The sequence below is a fragment of the Cavia porcellus genome, unplaced genomic scaffold, assembly GCF_034190915.1.
Source record: "Cavia porcellus strain 051 isolate PalLab524CR breed Dunkin Hartley unplaced genomic scaffold, mCavPor4.1 scaffold_19, whole genome shotgun sequence".
In the NCBI taxonomy this organism is placed as follows: Eukaryota; Metazoa; Chordata; class Mammalia; order Rodentia; family Caviidae; genus Cavia; species Cavia porcellus.
Genome location: NW_026947502.1, coordinates 7,400,145 through 7,406,767, shown reverse-complemented (window position 1 = coordinate 7,406,767; position 6,623 = coordinate 7,400,145). Strand labels below are relative to the sequence as shown.

At 47.3% G+C, this 6,623-nt stretch overlaps 1 long non-coding RNA gene across 1 annotated transcript; it reads left to right on the top strand.

The window, feature by feature from the left end:
* Nucleotides 1-3,601: 3,601 nt before the first annotated feature.
* On the top strand, nucleotides 3,602-4,250 carry LOC106026422 (uncharacterized). Its single transcript, XR_001200061.3, has 2 exons — nucleotides 3,602-3,831; nucleotides 4,094-4,250. It is a non-coding gene; the product is annotated as an uncharacterized LOC106026422 (long non-coding RNA).
* Nucleotides 4,251-6,623: the final 2,373 nt, after the last annotated feature.

Sequence of the window (6,623 nt, the reverse complement as noted above, 5' to 3'; positions counted from 1 at the left end):
CTGGAGAATCAGACAAGCAACAGCAGGACTCATCAGTATAACCCTGTGACCACTCCCATCCTGACGTGTCCCACTCTAAGGCAAGGCCTGTCTGAACTGCTGGACCTCAGTAGTCTTTGTTGGAAACTAAGTGTCCTTATGTTCTGCTGCATGACTTCTCTTGGAGCCACTGCAGGATCGCGCAAGAGTGTCCAGTCCTGCCAAGAATGTTCTCTCCATCTGTACAAGTTACTCACCAGCTGCGCCAGACTCCAGCTGCACAATGCCCCTCTTTGGGAAAGTAATACAAAGCGTGGCCATGTTGGGCTTCACTTTATTCCTTCTGTGCCGTGCCCTTTACCAAGCACTTAATGCAAACTGTTCCACTTAATCCACACAGCAATGCTCTGAACCCAACACCGCTGTTCCTCCTCTTTTATGAATGAAGAATGAGAAGATCAGGGTCCAACTCCCCATAGTCAGTCAGTAGGAGTGGGAATCAAGTATCAATCTCTCTTACCCGCATTTCACCGGGTGGGCATCTCTGTCTCTGTCACCACACGATCCAAATCCTCCCCGGCAGGACACCCCTTGTTCATTCACTACTAGGTCCCCTTCCACAGGCCAATCACATTCCACAGACAGAATGCATCTCCACTGCTGATGAATCAAAGCTTAACTGGACTGCAGACACAAGCAAGGTCCTTAGGTATTCAAACAAAATACAATGTTTATAAAAAATAAAACATTAGGGCTGGGGATGTAGCTCAGTGAGAGAGTGCTTGCCTAGCATGCATGAGACCCTGAGTTCAAGCCCCAGTACCACCAATAAATAAATAAATTAATAAACAAACAAAAATAAAATATTATTCAGCCATGAAAAGGAATGGAGGACTGAAGAAGCCTTGAAACATTATGCTAAGTAAAATAAGCCAAATGTGGAAGCAGCAGCACCCTCCCGTATGCCAGCAGTGGCTGAGCTGTCCAGGAGAGAACCAGGAAGCAGTGCCCTCCCTGTGACTCAGCCCACACTGGCAGAAAGAGAAAATTCCCACAACCCTGTGAGCAACCCACTGATTTGGAGGAACACAGGCTGAGATGACAGCAACTGAAGTAAAGAAACAATGTAATGCTTGTATTGTTTGATTGAGTTTGTGGACCTAACGCCAATAGTGTGAGCATCTATTTAGAGGATAACAATCTGCAATATAGTAACTACTGGAGATTTCCTACTGGCTTACTTTTGAAGTTCAATATCACTCTTATTGTTTTGTTCTGTTTTGTTTTATTGTTTTGTTTTATTCCCTTAAGATAAAAAATAAGCTCAAAGCAAAGGATAAGTACTCTATGATTCCATCTGTATGTAATTTACAGAGTTGACACAAAGACAAAAAAGCAGATTAGTAATTGTCAAAAGCCAAGGGAGATACAAGGGGAGAATGCTCCTTGGATGCAGGCCCTTTTGTGGAAATGATAGAAATGTTTTGGAAGCAGGCAGAGATGAGGGATTCACAGCAATGCAAACTTGCTGACTGTTCCTGAATTGTTCATTTTAGGATGGTGAATTGTATGCCACCTGACATTTACCTCAAAAGGGATGCAGGGGGTGACAAGGTCCTGAGTCAGAATATTTGGGCCTGGGAAAGTTTTTCACAGAAACCTCCAGGTGATTCTGGTGGTTGAAAAACAAGAGTCCCACCATGTTAACCTCTGTAGGAACAATTATCCAGAAAAACCTAAGAACTGACATTGATTTCCAAAGGTTATTTTAAGAAAATAAATCCTAAATGAAAAAGTTTGATTAAAACAACCACACAGAGTGCTGTGGGGAGGTGGCCTCTTCCCTCTACTGCGTGATACTATTTCCAATCAGCCAAGCATTCAAAGGGTTTGCCGGGCCCAGAAGCACAGGGGCCCAGCCCGCCATGAGGACGGGGTCACGAAGGCAGAGCACAGTGGGCTGGAAAGGCCTGGTGACACAGGTAAAGAGCACGTCCAGGCCACAGGAGGAGGGACACCGCCTGATCAATAGCACGAGGCAAAGTAATAGCAAAGCTCAAGCACAGCCCTGAATTAAAATAAACGAGAATCAATGGGCTAAAAACCAAGGATTCAATAAAGCCATTAAGCCATGGCTATTCCTTTGGTGGCAAATTAATTCCTTTGTGGCTGTGCTTCCTGTTGCTCCCGAGATTCATTACACTCCTGGCAAGAAACCTGGGCAGCACAGATCCCAATAAAGGCTTTATTAACACTGTATCCCCTACCTGATTCATTCCTGAGGGAGATGTCTTTGCTTTGGGCCTCTTCCACTACCGTGATGTTGTTGCTTCCACACCTAAGTCAGCTGCTCTGTGTTGCAAGGGAATCACAAACCAACGTCATTGCTCACACCTGAAATGGTCACTGCTGCTACTGTCCACTCTCCTAATGGAGAGCGTCAAGTTGCTGTGGTTCCTCCGCTCACAAAACACAGCAGCAGGACTTACCTTATGGTAACTGCTACATAAAAGCATATTTAATTCTATCTTTGCCCTTTGAGGGCCATAATGTGGTCCAAAACAGTGAGCCTCAAGTGGTTTAGGGTCCCAGGCACCTGACCTGAAAGCTTGCCGCGTAAGCAGTATACTGCACTGTCTCCAGACACCTCCCTCCCTGACCCCCCAAAACTCTGGGAAACAACTGGGTCCAGTGACGCTCTCAAAGCAGTTCTCTACTACCACCCTGCTTGTGGGTGTCACTTGCTTTCTGAGAGCATAAAAAGAGTCAAATTTCTCCCAACTACAAAGCCTTGCATTGGGCAAAAAATTCCAAAGTCTCTGACCTCTTCGCCAAAACTGACTTCAGTGCAAGGCCAGGTCAGCCAAGACCAAAGGTGTGTTCCAGGTGAGTGAGCACGAAGGGTGACCGACCACTGACACCTGTGTCACAGAGGTCACACCTGCAGCGAAGGAGGTACAGGGAAAGCCATGGCTTTGGAACACCTTAGGTCCCTATTCCCAGATCACCCACACAAGCTGTGTAACCTCTGGCAGTTTGGAGCTCCAGGAGGCTGAATTCTCGCTTGTAGGTGGAAAGGTGGGAGCCGTGGAGAATGCACAGAATACTGGCCTCAAAGTCAGCTGCAGCCCAGCACAGAGCGAATTCTTAAACTTCTCTGTAGGATGTCCCAGGAGCAGACCCCAACCACACCAACGAATGCAGCCCTGCTGCCTTGGGACCTGGTAGAGGTCAGACCTGGGCCCACATGAACCTCAGTGCCCTTTTCTGGCTGGCCAGGCTATCGCCAATGTGCTTAACGTTCTGAACCTCAGTTTACTTAACAGTTAGGCTGCACTGCCCGCCTCAGAGGTTTATCATCTGAGACATACCAAGCGAACTTAGTGACAGCCTGCCCTCCACTGCATGTAATTCTGTCTTTGTCTAGGGTTTTAGACTATCGTTCTGTTTCTAAGCCAATACTGCAAAATGTACAGACTGGGCGAATCAGCGGCTAAATTCCAGCCCACAGCTCAAGGCAGTTGGAGCTACTGGCCACGAGGGGCCGCTGGTGAGCCACAGAACTCAGGCCTGGCCTACCTGTCAGGTTCTGCAAACTGCATTGGTATTTAAAAGGCTTCCGGTCCTCCTCCACATCCAGCCCGCGGCCGGCCCTGTGCATTGGTTTCATTTTCTCCAAGCCTGTGAGCCTCAGTTTCTGAGTCCGAGGCTAGAGGAAAAGAAAGCGAGCTTTAAATGACTCCAGTGACTGGAGAGCCAAGGGTTTGAGGCGGGGAGCAGGGTGAGTGGCCTGGTTTGCAAAATCCCAGGAGATCCGGAGGCCTCTGCCTGGAAGTGTGTCCGCCTTGCCTGGTGAGTGGAGAGCCCTTTAGGTCTTACCAACGCTCAGTACTGCTAGAGAACACTGATGACACAGATACGCAGAAAGGCCAAAAAGGAGAGGGGAGAGGAAGGGGGAGGGGAGACAGGAAGGGAGGCAAACCAGGGAGGGCCTCCAAGATGTTCCCCTTAGCCTGTCCAGTGGGTTAGGTGGTGAGACCGTCTATCAAAATGTCACACACGGAAAAAAACTAAGCAATTTTTATTATTTCCTTTTTTTTTTTTTTTTTTTCAGTTGGGTCAAAATATAATCATTACCCTAACTGCTGGACGTGCTGGTTAGGAGGTTAGGAGTCAAAGAAGCGGAACACAGGTAAAAGTGACATTTAAATGGGAGAGGAACCTCAGAGGACCTGCCTCACGGAAGCCCAAATAAAGTGAAGAAACCCCAAGCTCTCTTTCCTCCTCTGATATTTGGAATTCTTTCCCTGTTTGTAGAGTGAGTATGGAAGTGTGTGTGTGAATGTAGGAATGTTACAACTATAGCTCCAACTTTATGCAACTATAGCTCCAGGAACTTACAGTGTCTGCTGGAGGCGGGATACCAGAAGCAAACTAGAATTAGAAAAAATATCAACTGGCAGGAAGATCAGGAGAAATGCAGAGAGCAGTTTACACTATCAGACAGTGGACCTCAGACTATGAGAAAGGCAAAGCAAGTCACAGCCCCTCTGCAGTGACTGGCTCAGGAGGGGACACAGTAGCTTCTGGAGAGGAACTGAAGAAAAATAGGTTTTCTGCTGGGAAGAGAAAAAGGGTGAAGGGATCTTGGTCCCTGACTTTGGAGGCCTCAGACACTTATGCTTGTGACATGCAAAGTACCAGTTTATATTCCTAGCTTCATTTAACAGCCCTCAGAACTATCTGGTACTCTCCCCAGGAAACCTGACCAAGAAGGGAAGGTAGGGGGAGGAGGAGCTGAGGGCAAACTTAGCTGCGAGCTCCGGCCCGGTGACCCCAAAGCCCACAATCTTTCCTCCCCTCTGCGCTGTGGCCTGTCTCCTTGCAGGTGGGAAGGGGCAGCCCTTGAAATTCTTTTAGGAAAATGTCAGAGATGAAGCCTCAGCTTTTGCAGTCTCACCAGCAGTTCGGTGCTGTAAACCCTTCCCAGAGAAGGATCCTCCAAGCTGCTCCCAGGTCAGAAGGTTCTCCCAGCCCCTGCAATCTCAAGGACCTTTCTAAAGCCACCATTGAGGATCTGACCTTCCTGGGTGGCTCTCTGAGATCACCAATAGTCCCTGCCACTGTCCACTGAGATTTGTGCCTGACAGTCCACCAACCAAAGGCCACGGGGAGAGCTACCTTCACAGAGTCCCAGCCTTCCTTGATGGCCTCTCGTTTCTCTGAAAAACGAGAGAAGATGTCATGGGGATGATGGATTCTGATGTTGTATCACTCAGCTCTGGCCAACGCTGTGGCACTGGCTAATAATGTGGTTAGAGCCATTTGCCTGGTCTCTGTATCCCTCAGGACCCCCAAGTGTAACATGGAGAAACCAGTAAGGTTTCCTCCAAAATACTGCCCTGAAGATTTAATAAAATAATATCAAAAACAGTCTTAGAAGGGGCTTAAATGAATATTCTGCTCAGCATTATAAGTATGATATATACTCAGTAAATGTTAACTAGTACAGCCTACTCATCCATCTACTTCTCATGCACACATAACTGGCATATGTTTATGATGTGAACTGCTTTTTGAACCTGGTTTTGGGAAACTCCTTGCCCTTCCCCACTGTAGGACTCTGATTCTAGGACTCTTTACCTTGCTTTTATTTAATCTCTTTGAAATGTTACTGGTTGCTTTGAAAAAATAAACCCTCTTTCCAGTGAAACAGAAAAATGCATATAAAAATACTCCTTTAGGGAGCAACTTCACACCCTAAAATGCCCCCTTGGCCACGCTGGGACATGTTTGCCAGGCTGAAATCCCCTGCTTGTGTTCAGTGTGTTCCTCCTTGCTTGGGCTCCCAGAGGTTTTGCTTCTTGCTGTGTCTTTCCCTATTTCTGCCCTGTTTTCTCTGATCTTATCCCCCTGACAGGGCTTCTTGGGCTTCTCCCTTTTCCTTACCCCTAACCCCTCTTTTACTAACATAAGTCATTCTGGAGCAACCCCCAAAGCACTAAGAATCAAGATAATCAGGAGTACACATTAACCGGGCTGGAGGAAAGCTGCATACTGTCCAGGGACGGCCTGGCATTATGGTTCCTTGTAGACCAGAGTCTGCAATTCCTCAGACTCCAGTTTACAAACCATCACATTCACTCTTCCTGTGTCTAAAGCCACTTCTAGTAATTCCAGGATAGCACAACCTTGTTTTATAACCCTGTCATCTTGCCTGCCATGAATTCCTTCACTGGATTCTGTCTGAAATGAAGCAGGGCCCCAGAGACATGACGCTGTTCCTAGAAGTGGGCAAGGTGTGTCACCAGTAGAAAGAGCATGCCCTCCTTCAGGGTACACAGATATATATTGCATGCAAGACCTCGGGCAAGTCCTTAAGCCTCGCCGTGGTCACCTGTAAAATGGGACAAAGAATTGGTGAGCACTAGCAGAGAGAACCTGTTTCCTGCCCAGCGTTTATCAGCTGGACCTCTTTGGTTAAGAACTTGCTGTGACATGCCCACCAGGCTGAGAGAGAGCTCCTGGTGGTTTTGAAGAAAGAGATTTTACAGCTGTGTGTTATAAGAATATACAGGGTGTCCTAGGAACCCAAGAAGAGATACAGAGAAAAATTCTCAGCATACAGCAGGACTCAGCAAAAG